Below are 22,922 nucleotides of genomic sequence, written 5' to 3' on the forward strand. Positions count from 1 at the left end.
CTGCCTCACTTCCCCACTCGCCCTACCCGTTTACATTTTCCTGCTCGTCAGTGATTTAAAGAAAACCAAATGGATGCGATGTCATTCTGTAGCCTTTCTGTCGATTCCTCCGTTTCAGTTCCAACGTGGCTTAGATCTCGGGGCGCACCTTAATACTAGCGACGCTATGAAAGCACAGGTCCAGAGGTTCCTCTGAGAGTGTAATTTCTTTCATTGCTGTTGCTGATTGAATGAGCCACTGACGTGGGAACTGCTCCAAAACATGTTTCAGGACCTCTGGTGCCAATTCTCGCACGTTGAATAACGACAGACACCTTCCAAATGAGGTCTTTCAGAGACGACTTTGGGATACATTTGACAGACAGACTAGTTGAGGAATCCGTGGTGCACTGTGACACCAGCACATCAGCTTCTTCCCTGTCTTTGAACCGGGCCGCCTGCGCAAGGAATGCGAATGCGGTAATGCTTTTCGTGGAAGGATCAGAAGGGGGTAACTACACTCTCAAACAGAATGGCATATGATCAGAACCAGGTTGGAGAAAAACTTTACAATGCTTTGCACAGTAATTAAATGGAATTGCATTGCATTGCACTGCACTACGAGAGAAGATTTGTTCAAGCAAACTCGAAGGCAGGTTTGAAGTTGGGAAATCAAGCAAGAAAGCTGCGTTCTTGTCCATGTAAAAGGCTGCAGTTGAAGAACAAAGCAGTTTCTGCCCAGTTTCAAACTGGGGACTTTTCGCGTATAAGGCGAACGTGATGACCACGACACGACAAAAACAAGCCTCGGTCGCCCCCGCTGCAGCTCAGTGGCATCCAGCACTGAAAGTTGAAGCCATTCTACCTTTCACCTTTCTGTTTCCGTTAGCTCGTTGTTTAATGGGACTTGTTTAATTTTGGCTATGTGGTGAGCATGGACGAGATACACCGAAGTATCTGTTTCCACGCGGTGTACCCCAATAACGTTGTGTTGCTTACACCTGCTTTAAAGAATTACGTTTTTGCGGAGCTTACCGTCGCAGTCTGTGGCAAAATCATTTAGTCTGTTGGACTGCTCACGGGAAAGGTAGCATTGTGAAACACTGCAGAAACGAACGACTTCCTTACTTTTGCTCCGACTGACCATACTCCGTGAAAGTTTCCCAGATTCTCAGTTGAGGATTTTTGCAGCTGGAAGTTACCTCAGAAACCCTGTTAATTCGTAATGTATTGAGCGAATCGCAAAACAGAAAGCATTTAACACGGAACACAAATAAAACTGGAAAACCAAATGCATTTTCAGACACAGCGAGCATGAATGCTAAATGTGAGAGTGTCGGGGGGCATGAGCCATAAAGTAATCACACAACTAACAACAGGGCAATTCCAAACTACTCTTTCAAACAGACTGGAGCCTGAGTGCACCACCACTTCCCAGACAATGCTGCAAAGAGACAAAGAAAGAACATAATAAGAATGGGCCATAAAAAGTGAATTTCACCAATCACAGTCTCGATTAGATTACCTTTCCCTTCCGATGACTGCAGGACGGAAATGAAGGAAGTGGGAGAAATTCAATAACATATGACATCGAAATACATATGAACGATTTTCTCATTGGCCAGAAAACCAAATAACGACGAGTCGAGTCACCGGAGGAGTCTGTTTCGCAACAACGATGAAATAACAGTCTCCATTCGGTTCCAGTAAAAGCTCAACTTGCCTGGAACAGAAAGCAACAGTAGAGCTGCTGGCGATTTTCCGCGCGGGAAGCGAACACGATCATGACAGCAGAGACACTTTGGAAAATTTGGCACTTTCCCACACCGCAGTCAATTCCCTGGGAAGCAAACTCATTTTTCTTCTGTTTTTAACAGAAATGAGGCAGGGATTGAAACAGCATTTAAACCAGCTGTTCCGTTGGAGCTGTTCAGCAGAAATGGCAGCGGTGGGATTCGAACCCACGCCTCTGTTGAGACTGGAGCCTTAATCCAGCGCCTTAGACCGCTCGGCCACACTACCAACACGCCCGAGATTCCATTTTCTTGCACTTCCAATTGTGTTCCTGCATAACAACAGATGCAAACTCACGTGAAAAGGGTTCCATGATCCCTCTCCGACTCGCACAGCTGCTGGGATGTGCCCGTCTACAATATCAATTTCTCAGCAGTTAACGATAGCCCATCAATCCAGACAAAAATCACTGGTAAGCTGAGTCTATCTTCTCAGACTGGATTCAGCTACAAATGTATCTGTGAGTGCGTGAGAATATATGATCGGTTATGATTGGGTCAAATTACCATGAGCTACTTGACATTACTGCAGTTTCGATTCTTGCTTTGCTCAATGATTTCACCCATTGTTCGAAACAGGACAACTTTCACGGTGACACGGAACATGAAACACACCGGACTACAGGGAAAATGCACAAAGCTGAGCAGGCCGTTTCCCAAATCATACCGTGCAGCATAGTTTCAGTCACTGTGTCTGTTTTGCAGAATAAGGTTCCCAAAGAATGTTCCACCCTAAAACCGGAGGTAGCATTACAATCCGAGAATGACAGATTACATTGTGAGGAAGGTCTGACCACGGGGCCGGTTCGAGATGCCACTTTCCTTGCCTTTTACCTTAACCGTGCAATTTGCTGCAGAGATTATCACACCTGGACATGAGCCTCATCGATACCAACTGAGTTGGAAACCTGTGTGGGAATCGATGAGAAAAAGCGACTCAATAAAGTTTAACAAGTTCCATGGTGCTTTTTAGAAATGCAGTTTCTGTTCACCTCAATCCAAAAGGCAGTTTCTGAACATAGTAACAGAAGTCAAAAGGTAATTACCTCACCCCACCCCCACTCCGGAAGAGGTGCTAACTGCCCTTGATTGCTTTTTGTTCACGATGTGAAGAGCTCTCACGCCTGAGTCACCGTCACGTCTCTGGTTGCAGAATGAATCACAAAGAAGGACTTTCTCCAGAGCCGCAACTGCCTCACTTCCCCACTCGCCCTACCCGTTTACATTTTCCTGCTCGTCAGTGATTTAAAGAAAACCAAATGGATGCGATGTCATTCTGTAGCCTCTCTGTCGATTCCTCCGTTTCAGTTCCAACGTGGCTTAGATCTCGGGGCGCACCTTAATACTAGCGACGCTATGAAAGCACAGGTCCAGAGGTTCCTCTGAGAGTGTAATTTCTTTCATTGCTGTTGCTGATTGAATGAGCCACTGACGTGGGAACTGCTCCAAAACATGTTTCAGGACCTCTGGTGCCAATTCTCGCACGTTGAATAACGACAGACACCTTCCAAATGAGGTCTTTCAGAGACGACTTTGGGATACATTTGACAGACAGACTAGTTGAGGAATCCGTGGTGCACTGTGACACCAGCACATCAGCTTCTTCCCTGTCTTTGAACCGGGCCGCCTGCGCAAGGAATGCGAATGCGGTAATGCTTTTCGTGGAAGGATCAGAAGGGGGTAACTACACTCTCAAACAGAATGGCATATGATCAGAACCAGGTTGGAGAAAAACTTTACAATGCTTTGCACAGTAATTAAATGGAATTGCATTGCATTGCACTGCACTACGAGAGAAGATTTGTTCAAGCAAACTCGAAGGCAGGTTTGAAGTTGGGAAATCAAGCAAGAAAGCTGCGTTCTTGTCCATGTAAAAGGCTGCAGTTGAAGAACAAAGCAGTTTCTGCCCAGTTTCAAACTGGGGACTTTTCGCGTATAAGGCGAACGTGATGACCACGACACGACAAAAACAAGCCTCGGTCGCCCCCGCTGCAGCTCAGTGGCATCCAGCACTGAAAGTTGAAGCCATTCTACCTTTCACCTTTCTGTTTCCGTTAGCTCGTTGTTTAATGGGACTTGTTTAATTTTGGCTATGTGGTGAGCATGGACGAGATACACCGAAGTATCTGTTTCCACGCGGTGTACCCCAATAACGTTGTGTTGCTTACACCTGCTTTAAAGAATTACGTTTTTGCGGAGCTTACCGTCGCAGTCTGTGGCAAAATCATTTAGTCTGTTGGACTGCTCACGGGAAAGGTAGCATTGTGAAACACTGCAGAAACGAACGACTTCCTTACTTTTGCTCCGACTGACCATACTCCGTGAAAGTTTCCCAGATTCTCAGTTGAGGATTTTTGCAGCTGGAAGTTACCTCAGAAACCCTGTTAATTCGTAATGTATTGAGCGAATCGCAAAACAGAAAGCATTTAACACGGAACACAAACAAAACTGGAAAACCAAATGCATTTTCAGACACAGCGAGCATGAATGCTAAATGTGAGAGTGTCGGGGGGCATGAGCCATAAAGTAATCACACAACTAAGAACAGGGCAATTCCAAAATACTCTTTCAAACATACTGGAGCCTGAGTGCACCACCACTTCCCAGACAATGCTGCAAAGAGACAAAGAAAGAACATAATAAGAATGGGCCATAAAAAGTGAATTTCACCAATCACAGTCTCGATTAGATTACCTTTCCCTTCCGATGACTGCAGGACGGAAATGAAGGAAGTGGGAGAAATTCAATAACATATGACATCGAAATACATTGGAACGATTTTCTCATTGGCCAGAAAACCAAATAACGACGAGTCGAGTCACCGGAGGAGTCTGTTTCGCAACAACGATGAAATAACAGTCTCCATTCGGTTCCAGTAAAAGCTCAACTTGCCTGGAACAGAAAGCAACAGTAGAGCTGCTGGCGATTTTCCGCGCGGGAAGCGAACACGATCATGACAGCAGAGACACTTTGGAAAATTTGGCACTTTCCCACACCGCAGTCAATTCCCTGGGAAGCAAACTCATTTTTCTTCTGTTTTTAACAGAAATGAGGCAGGGATTGAAACAGCATTTAAACCAGCTGTTCCGTTGGAGCTGTTCAGCAGAAATGGCAGCGGTGGGATTCGAACCCACGCCTCTGTTGAGACTGGAGTCTTAATCCAGCGCCTTAGACCGCTCGGCCACACTACCAACACGCCCGAGATTCCATTTTCTTGCACTTCCAATTGTGTTCCTGCATAACAACAGATGCAAACTCACGTGAAAAGGGTTCCATGATCCCTCTCCGACTCGCACAGCTGCTGGGATGTGCGCGTCTACAATATCAATTTCTCAGCAGTTAACCATAGCCCATCAATCCAGACAAAAATCACTGGTAAGCTGAGTCTATCTTCTCAGACTGGATTCAGCTACAAATGTATCTGTGAGTGCGTGAGAATATATGATCGGTTATGATTGGGTCAAATTACCATGAGCTACTTGACATTACTGCAGTTTCGATTCTTGCTTTGCTCAATGATTTCACCCATTGTTCGAAACAGGACAACTTTCACGGTGACACGGAACATGAAACACACCGGACTACAGGGAAAATGCACAAAGCTGAGCAGGCCGTGTCCCAAATCATACCGTGCAGCATAGTTTCAGTCACTGTGTCTGTTTTGCAGAATAAGGTTCCCAAAGAATGTTCCACCCTAAAACCGGAGGTAGCATTACAATCCGAGAATGACAGATTACATTGTGAGGAAGGTCTGACCACGGGGCCGGTTCGAGATGCCACTTTCCTTGCCTTTTACCTTAACCGTGCAATTTGCTGCAGAGATTATCACACCTGGACATGAGCCTCATCGATACCAACTGAGTTGGAAACCTGTGTGGGAATCGATGAGAAAAAGCGACTCAATAAAGTTTAACAAGTTCCATGGTGCTTTTTAGAAATGCAGTTTCTGTTCACCTCAATCCAAAAGGCAGTTTCTGAACATAGTAACAGAAGTCAAAAGGTAATTACCTCACCCCACCCCCACTCCGGAAGAGGTGCTAACTGCCCTTGATTGCTTTTTGTTCACGATGTGAAGAGCTCTCACGCCTGAGTCACCGTCACGTCTCTGGTTGCAGAATGAATCACAAAGAAGGACTTTCTCCAGAGCCGCAACTGCCTCACTTCCCCACTCGCCCTACCCGTTTACATTTTCCTGCTCGTCAGTGATTTAAAGAAAACCAAATGGATGCGATGTCATTCTGTAGCCTCTCTGTCGATTCCTCCGTTTCAGTTCCAACGTGGCTTAGATCTCGGGGCGCACCTTAATACTAGCGACGCTATGAAAGCACAGGTCCAGAGGTTCCTCTGAGAGTGTAATTTCTTTCATTGCTGTTGCTGATTGAATGAGCCACTGACGTGGGAACTGCTCCAAAACATGTTTCAGGACCTCTGGTGCCAATTCTCGCACGTTGAATAACGACAGACACCTTCCAAATGAGGTCTTTCAGAGACGACTTTGGGATACATTTGACAGACAGACTAGTTGAGGAATCCGTGGTGCACTGTGACACCAGCACATCAGCTTCTTCCCTGTCTTTGAACCGGGCCGCCTGCGCAAGGAATGCGAATGCGGTAATGCTTTTCGTGGAAGGATCAGAAGGGGGTAACTACACTCTCAAACAGAATGGCATATGATCAGAACCAGGTTGGAGAAAAACTTTACAATGCTTTGCACAGTAATTAAATGGAATTGCATTGCATTGCACTGCACTACGAGAGAAGATTTGTTCAAGCAAACTCGAAGGCAGGTTTGAAGTTGGGAAATCAAGCAAGAAAGCTGCGTTCTTGTCCATGTAAAAGGCTGCAGTTGAAGAACAAAGCAGTTTCTGCCCAGTTTCAAACTGGGGACTTTTCGCGTATAAGGCGAACGTGATGACCACGACACGACAAAAACAAGCCTCGGTCGCCCCCGCTGCAGCTCAGTGGCATCCAGCACTGAAAGTTGAAGCCATTCTACCTTTCACCTTTCTGTTTCCGTTAGCTCGTTGTTTAATGGGACTTGTTTAATTTTGGCTATGTGGTGAGCATGGACGAGATACACCGAAGTATCTGTTTCCACGCGGTGTACCCCAATAACGTTGTGTTGCTTACACCTGCTTTAAAGAATTACGTTTTTGCGGAGCTTACCGTCGCAGTCTGTGGCAAAATCATTTAGTCTGTTGGACTGCTCACGGGAAAGGTAGCATTGTGAAACACTGCAGAAACGAACGACTTCCTTACTTTTGCTCCGACTGACCATACTCCGTGAAAGTTTCCCAGATTCTCAGTTGAGGATTTTTGCAGCTGGAAGTTACCTCAGAAACCCTGTTAATTCGTAATGTATTGAGCGAATCGCAAAACAGAAAGCATTTAACACGGAACACAAATAAAACTGGAAAACCAAATGCATTTTCAGACACAGCGAGCATGAATGCTAAATGTGAGAGTGTCGGGGGGCATGAGCCATAAAGTAATCACACAACTAACAACAGGGCAATTCCAAACTACTCTTTCAAACAGACTGGAGCCTGAGTGCACCACCACTTCCCAGACAATGCTGCAAAGAGACAAAGAAAGAACATAATAAGAATGGGCCATAAAAAGTGAATTTCACCAATCACAGTCTCGATTAGATTACCTTTCCCTTCCGATGACTGCAGGACGGAAATGAAGGAAGTGGGAGAAATTCAATAACATATGACATCGAAATACATATGAACGATTTTCTCATTGGCCAGAAAACCAAATAACGACGAGTCGAGTCACCGGAGGAGTCTGTTTCGCAACAACGATGAAATAACAGTCTCCATTCGGTTCCAGTAAAAGCTCAACTTGCCTGGAACAGAAAGCAACAGTAGAGCTGCTGGCGATTTTCCGCGCGGGAAGCGAACACGATCATGACAGCAGAGACACTTTGGAAAATTTGGCACTTTCCCACACCGCAGTCAATTCCCTGGGAAGCAAACTCATTTTTCTTCTGTTTTTAACAGAAATGAGGCAGGGATTGAAACAGCATTTAAACCAGCTGTTCCGTTGGAGCTGTTCAGCAGAAATGGCAGCGGTGGGATTCGAACCCACGCCTCTGTTGAGACTGGAGTCTTAATCCAGCGCCTTAGACCGCTCGGCCACACTACCAACACGCCCGAGATTCCATTTTCTTGCACTTCCAATTGTGTTCCTGCATAACAACAGATGCAAACTCACGTGAAAAGGGTTCCATGATCCCTCTCCGACTCGCACAGCTGCTGGGATGTGCGCGTCTACAATATCAATTTCTCAGCAGTTAACGATAGCCCATCAATCCAGACAAAAATCACTGGTAAGCTGAGTCTATCTTCTCAGACTGGATTCAGCTACAAATGTATCTGTGAGTGCGTGAGAATATATGATCGGTTATGATTGGGTCAAATTACCATGAGCTACTTGACATTACTGCAGTTTCGATTCTTGCTTTGCTCAATGATTTCACCCATTGTTCGAAACAGGACAACTTTCACGGTGACACGGAACATGAAACACACCGGACTACAGGGAAAATGCACAAAGCTGAGCAGGCCGTGTCCCAAATCATACCGTGCAGCATAGTTTCAGTCACTGTGTCTGTTTTGCAGAATAAGGTTCCCAAAGAATGTTCCACCCTAAAACCGGAGGTAGCATTACAATCCGAGAATGACAGATTACATTGTGAGGAAGGTCTGACCACGGGGCCGGTTCGAGATGCCACTTTCCTTGCCTTTTACCTTAACCGTGCAATTTGCTGCAGAGATTATCACACCTGGACATGAGCCTCATCGATACCAACTGAGTTGGAAACCTGTGTGGGAATCGATGAGAAAAAGCGACTCAATAAAGTTTAACAAGTTCCATGGTGCTTTTTAGAAATGCAGTTTCTGTTCACCTCAATCCAAAAGGCAGTTTCTGAACATAGTAACAGAAGTCAAAAGGTAATTACCTCACCCCACCCCCACTCCGGAAGAGGTGCTAACTGCCCTTGATTGCTTTTTGTTCACGATGTGAAGAGCTCTCACGCCTGAGTCACCGTCACGTCTCTGGTTGCAGAATGAATCACAAAGAAGGACTTTCTCCAGAGCCGCAACTGCCTCACTTCCCCACTCGCCCTACCCGTTTACATTTTCCTGCTCGTCAGTGATTTAAAGAAAACCAAATGGATGCGATGTCATTCTGTAGCCTCTCTGTCGATTCCTCCGTTTCAGTTCCAACGTGGCTTAGATCTCGGGGCGCACCTTAATACTAGCGACGCTATGAAAGCACAGGTCCAGAGGTTCCTCTGAGAGTGTAATTTCTTTCATTGCTGTTGCTGATTGAATGAGCCACTGACGTGGGAACTGCTCCAAAACATGTTTCAGGACCTCTGGTGCCAATTCTCGCACGTTGAATAACGACAGACACCTTCCAAATGAGGTCTTTCAGAGACGACTTTGGGATACATTTGACAGACAGACTAGTTGAGGAATCCGTGGTGCACTGTGACACCAGCACATCAGCTTCTTCTCTGTCTTTGAACCGGGCCGCCTGCGCAAGGAATGCGAATGCGGTAATGCTTTTCGTGGAAGGATCAGAAGGGGGTAACTACACTCTCAAACAGAATGGCATATGATCAGAACCAGGTTGGAGAAAAACTTTACAATGCTTTGCACAGTAATTAAATGGAATTGCATTGCATTGCACTGCACTACGAGAGAAGATTTGTTCAAGCAAACTCGAAGGCAGGTTTGAAGTTGGGAAATCAAGCAAGAAAGCTGCGTTCTTGTCCATGTAAAAGGCTGCAGTTGAAGAACAAAGCAGTTTCTGCCCAGTTTCAAACTGGGGACTTTTCGCGTATAAGGCGAACGTGATGACCACGACACGACAAAAACAAGCCTCGGTCGCCCCCGCTGCAGCTCAGTGGCATCCAGCACTGAAAGTTGAAGCCATTCTACCTTTCACCTTTCTGTTTCCGTTAGCTCGTTGTTTAATGGGACTTGTTTAATTTTGGCTATGTGGTGAGCATGGACGAGATACACCGAAGTATCTGTTTCCACGCGGTGTACCCCAATAACGTTGTGTTGCTTACACCTGCTTTAAAGAATTACGTTTTTGCGGAGCTTACCGTCGCAGTCTGTGGCAAAATCATTTAGTCTGTTGGACTGCTCACGGGAAAGGTAGCATTGTGAAACACTGCAGAAACGAACGACTTCCTTACTTTTGCTCCGACTGACCATACTCCGTGAAAGTTTCCCAGATTCTCAGTTGAGGATTTTTGCAGCTGGAAGTTACCTCAGAAACCCTGTTAATTCGTAATGTATTGAGCGAATCGCAAAACAGAAAGCATTTAACACGGAACACAAACAAAACTGGAAAACCAAATGCATTTTCAGACACAGCGAGCATGAATGCTAAATGTGAGAGTGTCGGGGGGCATGAGCCATAAAGTAATCACACAACTAACAACAGGGCAATTCCAAACTACTCTTTCAAACAGACTGGAGCCTGAGTGCACCACCACTTCCCAGACAATGCTGCAAAGAGACAAAGAAAGAACATAATAAGAATGGGCCATAAAAAGTGAATTTCACCAATCACAGTCTCGATTAGATTACCTTTCCCTTCCGATGACTGCAGGACGGAAATGAAGGAAGTGGGAGAAATTCAATAACATATGACATCGAAATACATATGAACGATTTTCTCATTGGCCAGAAAACCAAATAACGACGAGTCGAGTCACCGGAGGAGTCTGTTTCGCAACAACGATGAAATAACAGTCTCCATTCGGTTCCAGTAAAAGCTCAACTTGCCTGGAACAGAAAGCAACAGTAGAGCTGCTGGCGATTTTCCGCGCGGGAAGCGAACACGATCATGACAGCAGAGACACTTTGGAAAATTTGGCACTTTCCCACACCGCAGTCAATTCCCTGGGAAGCAAACTCATTTTTCTTCTGTTTTTAACAGAAATGAGGCAGGGATTGAAACAGCATTTAAACCAGCTGTTCCGTTGGAGCTGTTCAGCAGAAATGGCAGCGGTGGGATTAGAACCCACGCCTCTGTTGAGACTGGAGCCTTAATCCAGCGCCTTAGACCGCTCGGCCACACTACCAACACGCCCGAGATTCCATTTTCTTGCACTTCCAATTGTGTTCCTGCATAACAACAGATGCAAACTCACGTGAAAAGGGTTCCATGATCCCTCTCCGACTCGCACAGCTGCTGGGATGTGCCCGTCGACAATATCAATTTCTCAGCAGTTAACGATAGCCCATCAATCCAGACAAAAATCACCGGTAAACTGAGTCTATCTTCTCAGACTGGATTCAGCTACAAATGTATCTGTGAGTGCGTGAGAATATATGATCGGTTATGATTGGGTCAAATTACCATGAGCTACTTGACATTACTGCAGTTTCGATTCTTGCTTTGCTCAATGATTTCACCCATTGTTCGAAACAGGACAACTTTCACGGTGACACGGAACATGAAACACACCGGACTACAGGGAAAATGCACAAAGCTGAGCAGGCCGTGTCCCAAATCATACCGTGCAGCATAGTTTCAGTCACTGTGTCTGTTTTGCAGAATAAGGTTCCCAAAGAATGTTCCACCCTAAAACCGGAGGTAGCATTACAATCCGAGAATGACAGATTACATTGTGAGGAAGGTCTGACCTCGGGGCCGGTTCGAGATGCCACTTTCCTTGCCTTTTACCTTAACCGTGCAATTTGCTGCAGAGATTATCACACCTGGACATGAGCCTCATCGATACCAACTGAGTTGGAAACCTGTGTGGGAATCGATGAGAAAAAGCGACTCAATAAAGTTTAACAAGTTCCATGTTGCTTTTTAGAAATGCAGTTTCTGTTCACCTCAATCCAAAAGGCAGTTTCTGAACATGGTAACAGAAGTCAAAAGGTAATTACCTCACCCCACCCCCACTCCGGAAGAGGTGCTAACTGCCCTTGATTGCTTTTTGTTCACGATGTGAAGAGCTCTCACGCCTGAGTCACCGTCACGTCTCTGGTTGCTGAGTGAATCACAAAGAAGGACGTTCTCCAGAGCTGCAACTGCCTCACTTCCCCACTCGCCCTCCCCGTTTCCATTGTCCTGCTCGTCAGTGATTTAAAGAAAACCAAATGGATGCGATGTCATTCTGTCGCCTCTCTGTCGATTCCTCCGTTTCAGTTCCAACGTGGCTTAGATCTCGGGGCGCACTTTAATACTAGCGACTTAATGGGACTTGTGTAATTTTTGGCGATGTGGTGAGCATGGACGAGATACACCGAAGTGTCTGTTTCCACGCGGTGTACCCCAATAACGTTGTGTTGCTTACACCTGCTTTAAAGAATTACGTTTTTGCGGAGCTTACCGTCGCAGTCTGTGGCAAAATCATTTAGTCTGTTCGACTGCTCACGGGAAAGGTAGCATTGTGAAACACTGCAGAAACGAACGACTTCCTTACTTTTGCTCCGACTGACCATACTCCGTGAAAGTTTCCCAGATTCTCAGTTGAGGATTTTTGCAGCTGGAAGTTACCTCGGAAACCCTGTTAATTCGTAATGTATTGAGCGAATCGCAAAACAGAAAGCACTTAACACGGAACACAAACAAAACTGGAAAACCAAATGCATTTTCAGACACAGCGAGCATGAATGCTAAATGTGAGACAGTCCGGGGGCATGAGCCATAAAGTAATCACACAACTAAGAACAGGGCAATTCCAAAATACTCTTTCAAACATACTGGAGCCTGAGTGCACCACCACTTCCCAGACAATGCTGCAAAGAGACAAAGAAAGAACATAATAAGAATGGACCATAAAAAGTGAATTTCACCAATCACAGTCTCGATTAGATTACCTTTCCCTTCCGATGACTCCAGGACGGAAATGACTGAAGTGGGAGAAATTCAATAACATATGACATCGAAATACATTGGAACGATTTTCTCATTGGCCAGAAAACCAAATAACGACGAGTCGAGTCACCGTAGGACTCTGTTTCACAACAACGATGAAATAACAGTCTCCATTCGGTTCCAGTAAAAGCTCAACTTGCCTGGAACAGAAAGCAACAGTAGAGCTGCTGGCGATTTTCCGTGCGGGAAGCGAACACGATCACGACAGCACAGATACTTTGGAAAATTCGGCACTTTTCTACACCGCAGTCAATTCCCCGGGAAGCAAACTCATTTTTCTTCTGTTTTAAACAGAAATGAGGCAGGGATTGAAGCAGCATTTAAACCAAAAAAATGGTTTGGCGCTGTTCAGCAGAAATGGCAGCGGTGGGATTCGAACCCACGCCTCTGTCGAGACTGGAGCCTTAACCCAGCGCCTTAGACCGCTCGGCCACACTACCAGCACGCCAAAGTCCATTTTCTTGCACTTCCAATTGTGTTCCTGCATAACAACAGATTTAAACTGACGTGAAAAGGGTTGAATGATCCCTCTCCGACTCGCACAGCTGCTGGGATGTGCCCGTCGACAATATCAATTTCTCAGCAGTTAACGATAGCCCATCAATCCAGACAAAAATCACCGGTAAACTGAGACTATCTTCTCAGACTGGATTCAGCTACAAATGTATCTGTGAGTGCGTGAGAATATATGATCGGTTATGATTGGGTCAAATTACCATGAGCTACTTGACATTACTGCAATTTCGATTCTTGCTTTGCTAAATGATTTCACCCATTGCTCGAAACAGGACAACTTTCACGTTTACACGGAACATGAAACACACCAGACTACAGGGAAAATGCACAAAGCTGAGCAGGCCGTGTCCCAAATCATACCGTGCAGCATAGTTTCAGTCACTGTGTCTGTTTTGCAGAATAAGGTTCCCAAAGAATGTTCCACCCTAAAACCGGAGGTAGCATTACAATCCGAGAACGACAGATTACATTGTGAGGAAGGTCTGACCTCGGGGCCGGTTCGAGATGTCACTTTCCTTGCTTTTTACCTTAACCGTGCAATTTGCTGCAGAGATTATCACACCTGGACATGAGCCTCATCGATACCAAACGAGTTGGAAACCTGTGTGTGAATCGATTAAAAAAAGCGACTCAGTTGAGGATTTTTGCAGCTGGAAGTTACCTCAGAAACCCTGTTAATTCGTAATGTATTGAGCGAATCGCAAAACAGAAAGCATTTAACACGGAACACAAACAAAACTGGAAAACCAAATGCATTTTCAGACACAGCGAGCATGAATGCTAAATGTGAGAGTGTCGGGGGGCATGAGCCATAAAGTAATCACACAACTAACAACAGGGCAATTCCAAACTACTCTTTCAAACATACTGGAGCCTGAGTGCACCACCACTTCCCAGACAATGCTGCAAAGAGACAAAGAAAGAACATAATAAGAATGGGCCATAAAAAGTGAATTTCACCAATCACAGTCTCGATTAGATTACCTTTCCCTTCCGATGACTGCAGGACGGAAATGAAGGAAGTGGGAGAAATTCAATAACATATGACATCGAAATACATATGAACGATTTTCTCATTGGCCAGAAAACCAAATAACGACGAGTCGAGTCACCGGAGGAGTCTGTTTCGCAACAACGATGAAATAACAGTCTCCATTCGGTTCCAGTAAAAGCTCAACTTGCCTGGAACAGAAAGCAACAGTAGAGCTGCTGGCGATTTTCCGCGCGGGAAGCGAACACGATCATGACAGCAGAGACACTTTGGAAAATTTGGCACTTTCCCACACCGCAGTCAATTCCCTGGGAAGCAAACTCATTTTTCTTCTGTTTTTAACAGAAATGAGGCAGGGATTGAAACAGCATTTAAACCAGCTGTTCCGTTGGAGCTGTTCAGCAGAAATGGCAGCGGTGGGATTCGAACCCACGCCTCTGTTGAGACTGGAGCCTTAATCCAGCGCCTTAGACCGCTCGGCCACACTACCAACACGCCCGAGATTCCATTTTCTTGCACTTCCAATTGTGTTCCTGCATAACAACAGATGCAAACTCACGTGAAAAGGGTTCCATGATCCCTCTCCGACTCGCACAGCTGCTGGGATGTGCGCGTCTACAATATCAATTTCTCAGCAGTTAACGATAGCCCATCAATCCAGACAAAAATCACTGGTAAGCTGAGTCTATCTTCTCAGACTGGATTCAGCTACAAATGTATCTGTGAGTGCGTGAGAATATATGATCGGTTATGATTGGGTCAAATTACCATGAGCTACTTGACATTACTGCAGTTTCGATTCTTGCTTTGCTCAATGATTTCACCCATTGTTCGAAACAGGACAACTTTCACGGTGACACGGAACATGAAACACACCGGACTACAGGGAAAATGCACAAAGCTGAGCAGGCCGTGTCCCAAATCATACCGTGCAGCATAGTTTCAGTCACTGTGTCTGTTTTGCAGAATAAGGTTCCCAAAGAATGTTCCACCCTAAAACCGGAGGTAGCATTACAATCCGAGAATGACAGATTACATTGTGAGGAAGGTCTGACCACGGGGCCGGTTCGAGATGCCACTTTCCTTGCCTTTTACCTTAACCGTGCAATTTGCTGCAGAGATTATCACACCTGGACATGAGCCTCATCGATACCAACTGAGTTGGAAACCTGTGTGGGAATCGATGAGAAAAAGCGACTCAATAAAGTTTAACAAGTTCCATGGTGCTTTTTAGAAATGCAGTTTCTGTTCACCTCAATCCAAAAGGCAGTTTCTGAACATAGTAACAGAAGTCAAAAGGTAATTACCTCACCCCACCCCCACTCCGGAAGAGGTGCTAACTGCCCTTGATTGCTTTTTGTTCACGATGTGAAGAGCTCTCACGCCTGAGTCACCGTCACGTCTCTGGTTGCAGAATGAATCACAAAGAAGGACTTTCTCCAGAGCCGCAACTGCCTCACTTCCCCACTCGCCCTACCCGTTTCCATTTTCCTGCTCGTCAGTGATTTAACGAAAACCAAATGGATGCGATGTCATTCTGTAGCCTCTCTGTCGATTCCTCCGTTTCAGTTCCAACGTGGCTTAGATCTCGGGGCGCACCTTAATACTAGCGACGCTATGAAAGCACAGGTCCAGAGGTTCCTCTGAGAGTGTAATTTCTTTCATTGCTGTTGCTGATTGAATGAGCCACTGACGTGGGAACTGCTCCAAAACATGTTTCAGGACCTCTGGTGCCAATTCTCGCACGTTGAATAACGACAGACACCTTCCAAATGAGGTCTTTCAGAGACGACTTTGGGATACATTTGACAGACAGACTAGTTGAGGAATCCGTGGTGCACTGTGACACCAGCACATCAGCTTCTTCTCTGTCTTTGAACCGGGCCGCCTGCGCAAGGAATGCGAATGCGGTAATGCTTTTCGTGGAAGGATCAGAAGGGGGTAACTACACTCTCAAACAGAATGGCATATGATCAGAACCAGGTTGGAGAAAAACTTTACAATGCTTTGCACAGTAATTAAATGGAATTGCATTGCATTGCACTGCACTACGAGAGAAGATTTGTTCAAGCAAACTCGAAGGCAGGTTTGAAGTTGGGAAATCAAGCAAGAAAGCTGCGTTCTTGTCCATGTAAAAGGCTACAGTTGAAGAACAAAGCAGTTTCTGCCCAGTTTCAAACTGGGGACTTTTCGCGTATAAGGCGAACGTGATGACCACGACACGACAAAAACAAGCCTCGGTCGCCCCCGCTGCAGCTCAGTGGCATCCAGCACTGAAAGTTGAAGCCATTCTACCTTTCACCTTTCTGTTTCCGTTAGCTCGTTGTTTAATGGGACTTGTTTAATTTTGGCTATGTGGTGAGCATGGACGAGATACACCGAAGTATCTGTTTCCACGCGGTGTACCCCAATAACGTTGTGTTGCTTACACCTGCTTTAAAGAATTACGTTTTTGCGGAGCTTACCGTCGCAGTCTGTGGCAAAATCATTTAGTCTGTTGGACTGCTCACGGGAAAGGTAGCATTGTGAAACACTGCAGAAACGAACGACTTCCTTACTTTTGCTCCGACTGACCATACTCCGTGAAAGTTTCCCAGATTCTCAGTTGAGGATTTTTGCAGCTGGAAGTTACCTCAGAAACCCTGTTAATTCGTAATGTATTGAGCGAATCGCAAAACAGAAAGCATTTAACACGGAACACAAACAAAACTGGAAAACCAAATGCATTTTCAGACACAGCGAGCATGAATGCTAAATGTGAGAGTGTCGGGGGGCATGAGCCATAAAGTAATCACACAACTAACAACAGGGCAATACCAAACTACTCTTTCAAACAGACTGGAGCCTGAGTGCACCACCACTTCCCAGACAATGCTGCAAAGAGACAAAGAAAGAACATAATAAGAATGGGCCATAAAAAGTGAATTTCACCAATCACAGTCTCGATTAGATTACCTTTCCCTTCCGATGACTGCAGGACGGAAATGAAGGAAGTGGGAGAAATTCAATAACATATGACATCGAAATACATATGAACGATTTTCTCATTGGCCAGAAAACCAAATAACGACGAGTCGAGTCACCGGAGGAGTCTGTTTCGCAACAACGATGAAATAACAGTCTCCATTCGGTTCCAGTAAAAGCTCAACTTGCCTGGAACAGAAAGCAACAGTAGAGCTGCTGGCGATTTTCCGCGCGGGAAGCGAACACGATCATGACAGCAGAGACACTTTGGAAAATTTGGCACTTTCCCACACCGCAGTCAATTCCCTGGGAAGCAAACTCATTTTTCTTCTGTTTTTAACAGAAATGAGGCAGGGATTGAAACAGCATTTAAACCAGCTGTTCCGTTGGAGCTGTTCAGCAGAAATGGCAGCGGTGGGATTCGAACCCACGCCTCTGTTGAGACTGGAGCCTTAATCCAGCGCCTTAGACCGCTCGGCCACACTACCAACACGCCCGAGATTCCATTTTCTTGCACTTCCAATTGTGTTCCTGCATAACAACAGATGCAAACTCACGTGAAAAGGGTTCCATGATCCCTCTCCGACTCGCACAGCTGCTGGGATGTGCCCGTCTACAATATCAATTTCTCAGCAGTTAACGATAGCCCATCAATCCAGACAAAAATCACCGGTAAACTGAGTCTATCTTCTCAGACTGGATTCAGCTACAAATGTATCTGTGAGTGCGTGAGAATATATGATCGGTTATGATTGGGTCAAATTACCATGAGCTACTTGACATTACTGCAGTTTCGATTCTTGCTTTGCTCAATGATTTCACCCATTGTTCGAAACAGGACAACTTTCACGGTGACACGGAACATGAAACACACCGGACTACAGGGAAAATGCACAAAGCTGAGCAGGCCGTGTCCCAAATCATACCGTGCAGCATAGTTTCAGTCACTGTGTCTGTTTTGCAGAATAAGGTTCCCAAAGAATGTTCCACCCTAAAACCGGAGGTAGCATTACAATCCGAGAATGACAGATTACATTGTGAGGAAGGTCTGACCTCGGGGCCGGTTCGAGATGCCACTTTCCTTGCCTTTTACCTTAACCGTGAAATTTGCTGCAGAGATTATCACACCTGGACATGAGCCTCATCGATACCAACTGAGTTGGAAACCTGTGTGGGAATCGATGAGAAAAAGCGACTCAATAAAGTTTAACAAGTTCCATGTTGCTTTTTAGAAATGCAGTTTCTGTTCACCTCAATCCAAAAGGCAGTTTCTGAACATGGTAACAGAAGTCAAAAGGTAATTACCTCACCCCACCCCCACTCCGGAAGAGGTGCTAACTGCCCTTGATTGCTTTTTGTTCACGATGTGAAGAGCTCTCACGCCTGAGTCACCGTCACGTCTCTGGTTGCTGAGTGAATCACAAAGAAGGACGTTCTCCAGAGCTGCAACTGCCTCACTTCCCCACTCGCCCTCCCCGTTTCCATTTTCCTGCTCGTCAGTGATTTAAAGAAAACCAAATGGATGCGATGTCATTCTGTCGCCTCTCTGTCGATTCCTCCGTTTCAGTTCCAACGTGGCTTAGATCTCGGGGCGCACCTTAATACTAGCGACTTAATGGGACTTGTGTAATTTTTGGCGATGTGGTGAGCATGGACGAGATACACCGAAGTGTCTGTTTCCACGCGGTGTACCCCAATAACGTTGTGTTGCTTACACCTGCTTTAAAGAATTACGTTTTTGCGGAGCTTACCGTCGCAGTCTGTGGCAAAATCATTTAGTCTGTTCGACTGCTCACGGGAAAGGTAGCATTGTGAAACACTGCAGAAACGAACGACTTCCTTACTTTTGCTCCGACTGACCATTCTCCGTGAAAGTTTCCCAGATTCTCAGTTGAGGATTTTTGCAGCTGGAAGTTACCTCGGAAACCCTGTTAATTCGTAATGTATTGAGCGAATCGCAAAACAGAAAGCACTTAACACGGAACACAAACAAAACTGGAAAACCAAATGCATTTTCAGACACAGCGAGCATGAATGCTAAATGTGAGACAGTCCGGGGGCATGAGCCATAAAGTAATCACACAACTAAGAACAGGGCAATTCCAAAATACTCTTTCAAACATACTGGAGCCTGAGTGCACCACCACTTCCCAGACAATGCTGCAAAGAGACAAAGAAAGAACATAATAAGAATGGGCCATAAAAAGTGAATTTCACCAATCACAGTCTCGATTAGATTACCTTTCCCTTCCGATGACTCCAGGACGGAAATGACTGAAGTGGGAGAAATTCAATAACATATGACATCGAAATACATTGGAACGATTTTCTCATTGGCCAGAAAACCAAATAACGACGAGTCGAGTCACCGTAGGACTCTGTTTCACAACAACGATGAAATAACAGTCTCCATTCGGTTCCAGTAAAAGCTCAACTTGCCTGGAACAGAAAGCAACAGTAGAGCTGCTGGCGATTTTCCGTGCGGGAAGCGAACACGATCACGACAGCACAGACACTTTGGAAAATTCGGCACTTTTCCACACCGCAGTCAATTCCCCGGGAAGCAAACTCATTTTTCTTCTGTTTTAAACAGAAATGAGGCAGGGATTGAAGCAGCATTTAAACCAAAAAAATGGTTTGGCGCTGTTCAGCAGAAATGGCAGCGGTGGGATTCGAACCCACGCCTCTGTCGAGACTGGAGCCTTAACCCAGCGCCTTAGACCGCTCGGCCACACTACCAGCACGCCAAAGTCCATTTTCTTGCACTTCCAATTGTGTTCCTGCATAACAACAGATTTAAACTGACGTGAAAAGGGTTGAATGATCCCTCTCCGACTCGCACAGCTGCTGGGATGTGCCCGTCGACAATATCAATTTCTCAGCAGTTAACGATAGCCCATCAATCCAGACAAAAATCACCGGTAAACTGAGACTATCTTCTCAGACTGGATTCAGCTACAAATGTATCTGTGAGTGCGTGAGAATATATGATCGGTTATGATTGGGTCAAATTACCATGAGCTACTTGACATTACTGCAATTTCGATTCTTGCTTTGCTAAATGATTTCACCCATTGCTCGAAACAGGACAACTTTCACGTTTACACGGAACATGAAACACACCAGACTACAGGGAAAATGCACAAAGCTGAGCAGGCCGTGTCCCAAATCATACCGTGCAGCATAGTTTCAGTCACTGTGTCTGTTTTGCAGAATAAGGTTCCCAAAGAATGTTCCACCCTAAAACCGGAGGTAGCATTACAATCCGAGAACGACAGATTACATTGTGAGGAAGGTCTGACCTCGGGGCCGGTTCGAGATGTCACTTTCCTTGCTTTTTACCTTAACCGTGCAATTTGCTGCAGAGATTATCACACCTGGACATGAGCCTCATCGATACCAAACGAGTTGGAAACCTGTGTGTGAATCGATTAAAAAAAGCGACTCAGTTGAGGATTTTTGCAGCTGGAAGTTACCTCAGAAACCCTGTTAATTCGTAATGTATTGAGCGAATCGCAAAACAGAAAGCATTTAACACAGAACACAAACAAAACTGGAAAACCAAATGCATTTTCAGACACAGCGAGCATGAATGCTAAATGTGAGAGTGTCGGGGGGCATGAGCCATAAAGTAATCACACAACTAACAACAGGGCAATTCCAAACTACTCTTTCAAACATACTGGAGCCTGAGTGCACCACCACTTCCCAGACAATGCTGCAAAGAGACAAAGAAAGAACATAATAAGAATGGGCCATAAAAAGTGAATTTCACCAATCACAGTCTCGATTAGATTACCTTTCCCTTCCGATGACTGCAGGACGGAAATGAAGGAAGTGGGAGAAATTCAATAACATATGACATCGAAATACATATGAACGATTTTCTCATTGGCCAGAAAACCAAATAACGACGAGTCGAGTCACCGGAGGAGTCTGTTTCGCAACAACGATGAAATAACAGTCTCCATTCGGTTCCAGTAAAAGCTCAACTTGCCTGGAACAGAAAGCAACAGTAGAGCTGCTGGCGATTTTCCGCGCGGGAAGCGAACACGATCATGACAGCAGAGACACTTTGGAAAATTTGGCACTTTCCCACACCGCAGTCAATTCCCTGGGAAGCAAACTCATTTTTCTTCTGTTTTTAACAGAAATGAGGCAGGGATTGAAACAGCATTTAAACCAGCTGTTCCGTTGGAGCTGTTCAGCAGAAATGGCAGCGGTGGGATTCGAACCCACGCCTCTGTTGAGACTGGAGCCTTAATCCAGCGCCTTAGACCGCTCGGCCACACTACCAACACGCCCGAGATTCCATTTTCTTGCACTTCCAATTGTGTTCCTGCATAACAACAGATGCAAACTCACGTGAAAAGGGTTCCATGATCCCTCTCCGACTCGCACAGCTGCTGGGATGTGCGCGTCTACAATATCAATTTCTCAGCAGTTAACGATAGCCCATCAATCCAGACAAAAATCACTGGTAAGCTGAGTCTATCTTCTCAGACTGGATTCAGCTACAAATGTATCTGTGAGTGCGTGAGAATATATGATCGGTTATGATTGGGTCAAATTACCATGAGCTACTTGACATTACTGCAGTTTCGATTCTTGCTTTGCTCAATGATTTCACCCATTGTTCGAAACAGGACAACTTTCACGGTGACACGGAACATGAAACACACCGGACTACAGGGAAAATGCACAAAGCTGAGCAGGCCGTGTCCCAAATCATACCGTGCAGCATAGTTTCAGTCACTGTGTCTGTTTTGCAGAATAAGGTTCCCAAAGAATGTTCCACCCTAAAACCGGAGGTAGCATTACAATCCGAGAATGACAGATTACATTGTGAGGAAGGTCTGACCACGGGGCCGGTTCGAGATGCCACTTTCCTTGCCTTTTACCTTAACCGTGCAATTTGCTGCAGAGATTATCACACCTGGACATGAGCCTCATCGATACCAACTGAGTTGGAAACCTGTGTGGGAATCGATGAGAAAAAGCGACTCAATAAAGTTTAACAAGTTCCATGGTGCTTTTTAGAAATGCAGTTTCTGTTCACCTCAATCCAAAAGGCAGTTTCTGAACATAGTAACAGAAGTCAAAAGGTAATTACCTCACCCCACCCCCACTCCGGAAGAGGTGCTAACTGCCCTTGATTGCTTTTTGTTCACGATGTGAAGAGCTCTCACGCCTGAGTCACCGTCACGTCTCTGGTTGCAGAATGAATCACAAAGAAGGACTTTCTCCAGAGCCGCAACTGCCTCACTTCCCCACTCGCCCTACCCGTTTCCATTTTCCTGCTCGTCAGTGATTTAACGAAAACCAAATGGATGCGATGTCATTCTGTAGCCTCTCTGTCGATTCCTCCGTTTCAGTTCCAACGTGGCTTAGATCTCGGGGCGCACCTTAATACTAGCGACGCTATGAAAGCACAGGTCCAGAGGTTCCTCTGAGAGTGTAATTTCTTTCATTGCTGTTGCTGATTGAATGAGCCACTGACGTGGGAACTGCTCCAAAACATGTTTCAGGACCTCTGGTGCCAATTCTCGCACGTTGAATAACGACAGACACCTTCCAAATGAGGTCTTTCAGAGACGACTTTGGGATACATTTGACAGACAGACTAGTTGAGGAATCCGTGGTGCACTGTGACACCAGCACATCAGCTTCTTCTCTGTCTTTGAACCGGGCCGCCTGCGCAAGGAATGCGAATGCGGTAATGCTTTTCGTGGAAGGATCAGAAGGGGGTAACT

At 45.6% G+C, this 22,922-nt stretch overlaps 8 non-coding genes across 8 annotated transcripts; all 8 read right to left on the minus strand.

Annotated features, from left to right (window-relative positions):
• Positions 1–1,919: 1,919 nt before the first annotated feature.
• Positions 1,920–2,001, minus strand: trnal-aag (transfer RNA leucine (anticodon AAG)). Its single transcript has one exon. It is a non-coding gene; the product is annotated as a tRNA-Leu (tRNA).
• Positions 2,002–4,881: 2,880 nt separating this feature from the next.
• On the minus strand, positions 4,882–4,963 carry trnal-aag (transfer RNA leucine (anticodon AAG)). Its single transcript has one exon. It is a non-coding gene; the product is annotated as a tRNA-Leu (tRNA).
• A 2,880-nt stretch (positions 4,964–7,843) lies between these two features.
• Positions 7,844–7,925, minus strand: trnal-aag (transfer RNA leucine (anticodon AAG)). The gene has a single exon. It is a non-coding gene; the product is annotated as a tRNA-Leu (tRNA).
• Positions 7,926–13,056: 5,131 nt separating this feature from the next.
• trnal-aag (transfer RNA leucine (anticodon AAG)) lies at positions 13,057–13,138 on the minus strand. The gene has a single exon. It is a non-coding gene; the product is annotated as a tRNA-Leu (tRNA).
• Positions 13,139–14,613: 1,475 nt separating this feature from the next.
• trnal-aag (transfer RNA leucine (anticodon AAG)) lies at positions 14,614–14,695 on the minus strand. Its single transcript has one exon. It is a non-coding gene; the product is annotated as a tRNA-Leu (tRNA).
• Positions 14,696–17,575: 2,880 nt separating this feature from the next.
• trnal-aag (transfer RNA leucine (anticodon AAG)) lies at positions 17,576–17,657 on the minus strand. Its single transcript has one exon. It is a non-coding gene; the product is annotated as a tRNA-Leu (tRNA).
• Positions 17,658–19,826: 2,169 nt separating this feature from the next.
• On the minus strand, positions 19,827–19,908 carry trnal-aag (transfer RNA leucine (anticodon AAG)). Its single transcript has one exon. It is a non-coding gene; the product is annotated as a tRNA-Leu (tRNA).
• A 1,475-nt stretch (positions 19,909–21,383) lies between these two features.
• On the minus strand, positions 21,384–21,465 carry trnal-aag (transfer RNA leucine (anticodon AAG)). The gene has a single exon. It is a non-coding gene; the product is annotated as a tRNA-Leu (tRNA).
• Positions 21,466–22,922: the final 1,457 nt, after the last annotated feature.

Source organism: Chiloscyllium punctatum, chromosome 18 (genome assembly GCF_047496795.1).
Source record: "Chiloscyllium punctatum isolate Juve2018m chromosome 18, sChiPun1.3, whole genome shotgun sequence".
Classification (NCBI taxonomy): Eukaryota; Metazoa; Chordata; class Chondrichthyes; order Orectolobiformes; family Hemiscylliidae; genus Chiloscyllium; species Chiloscyllium punctatum.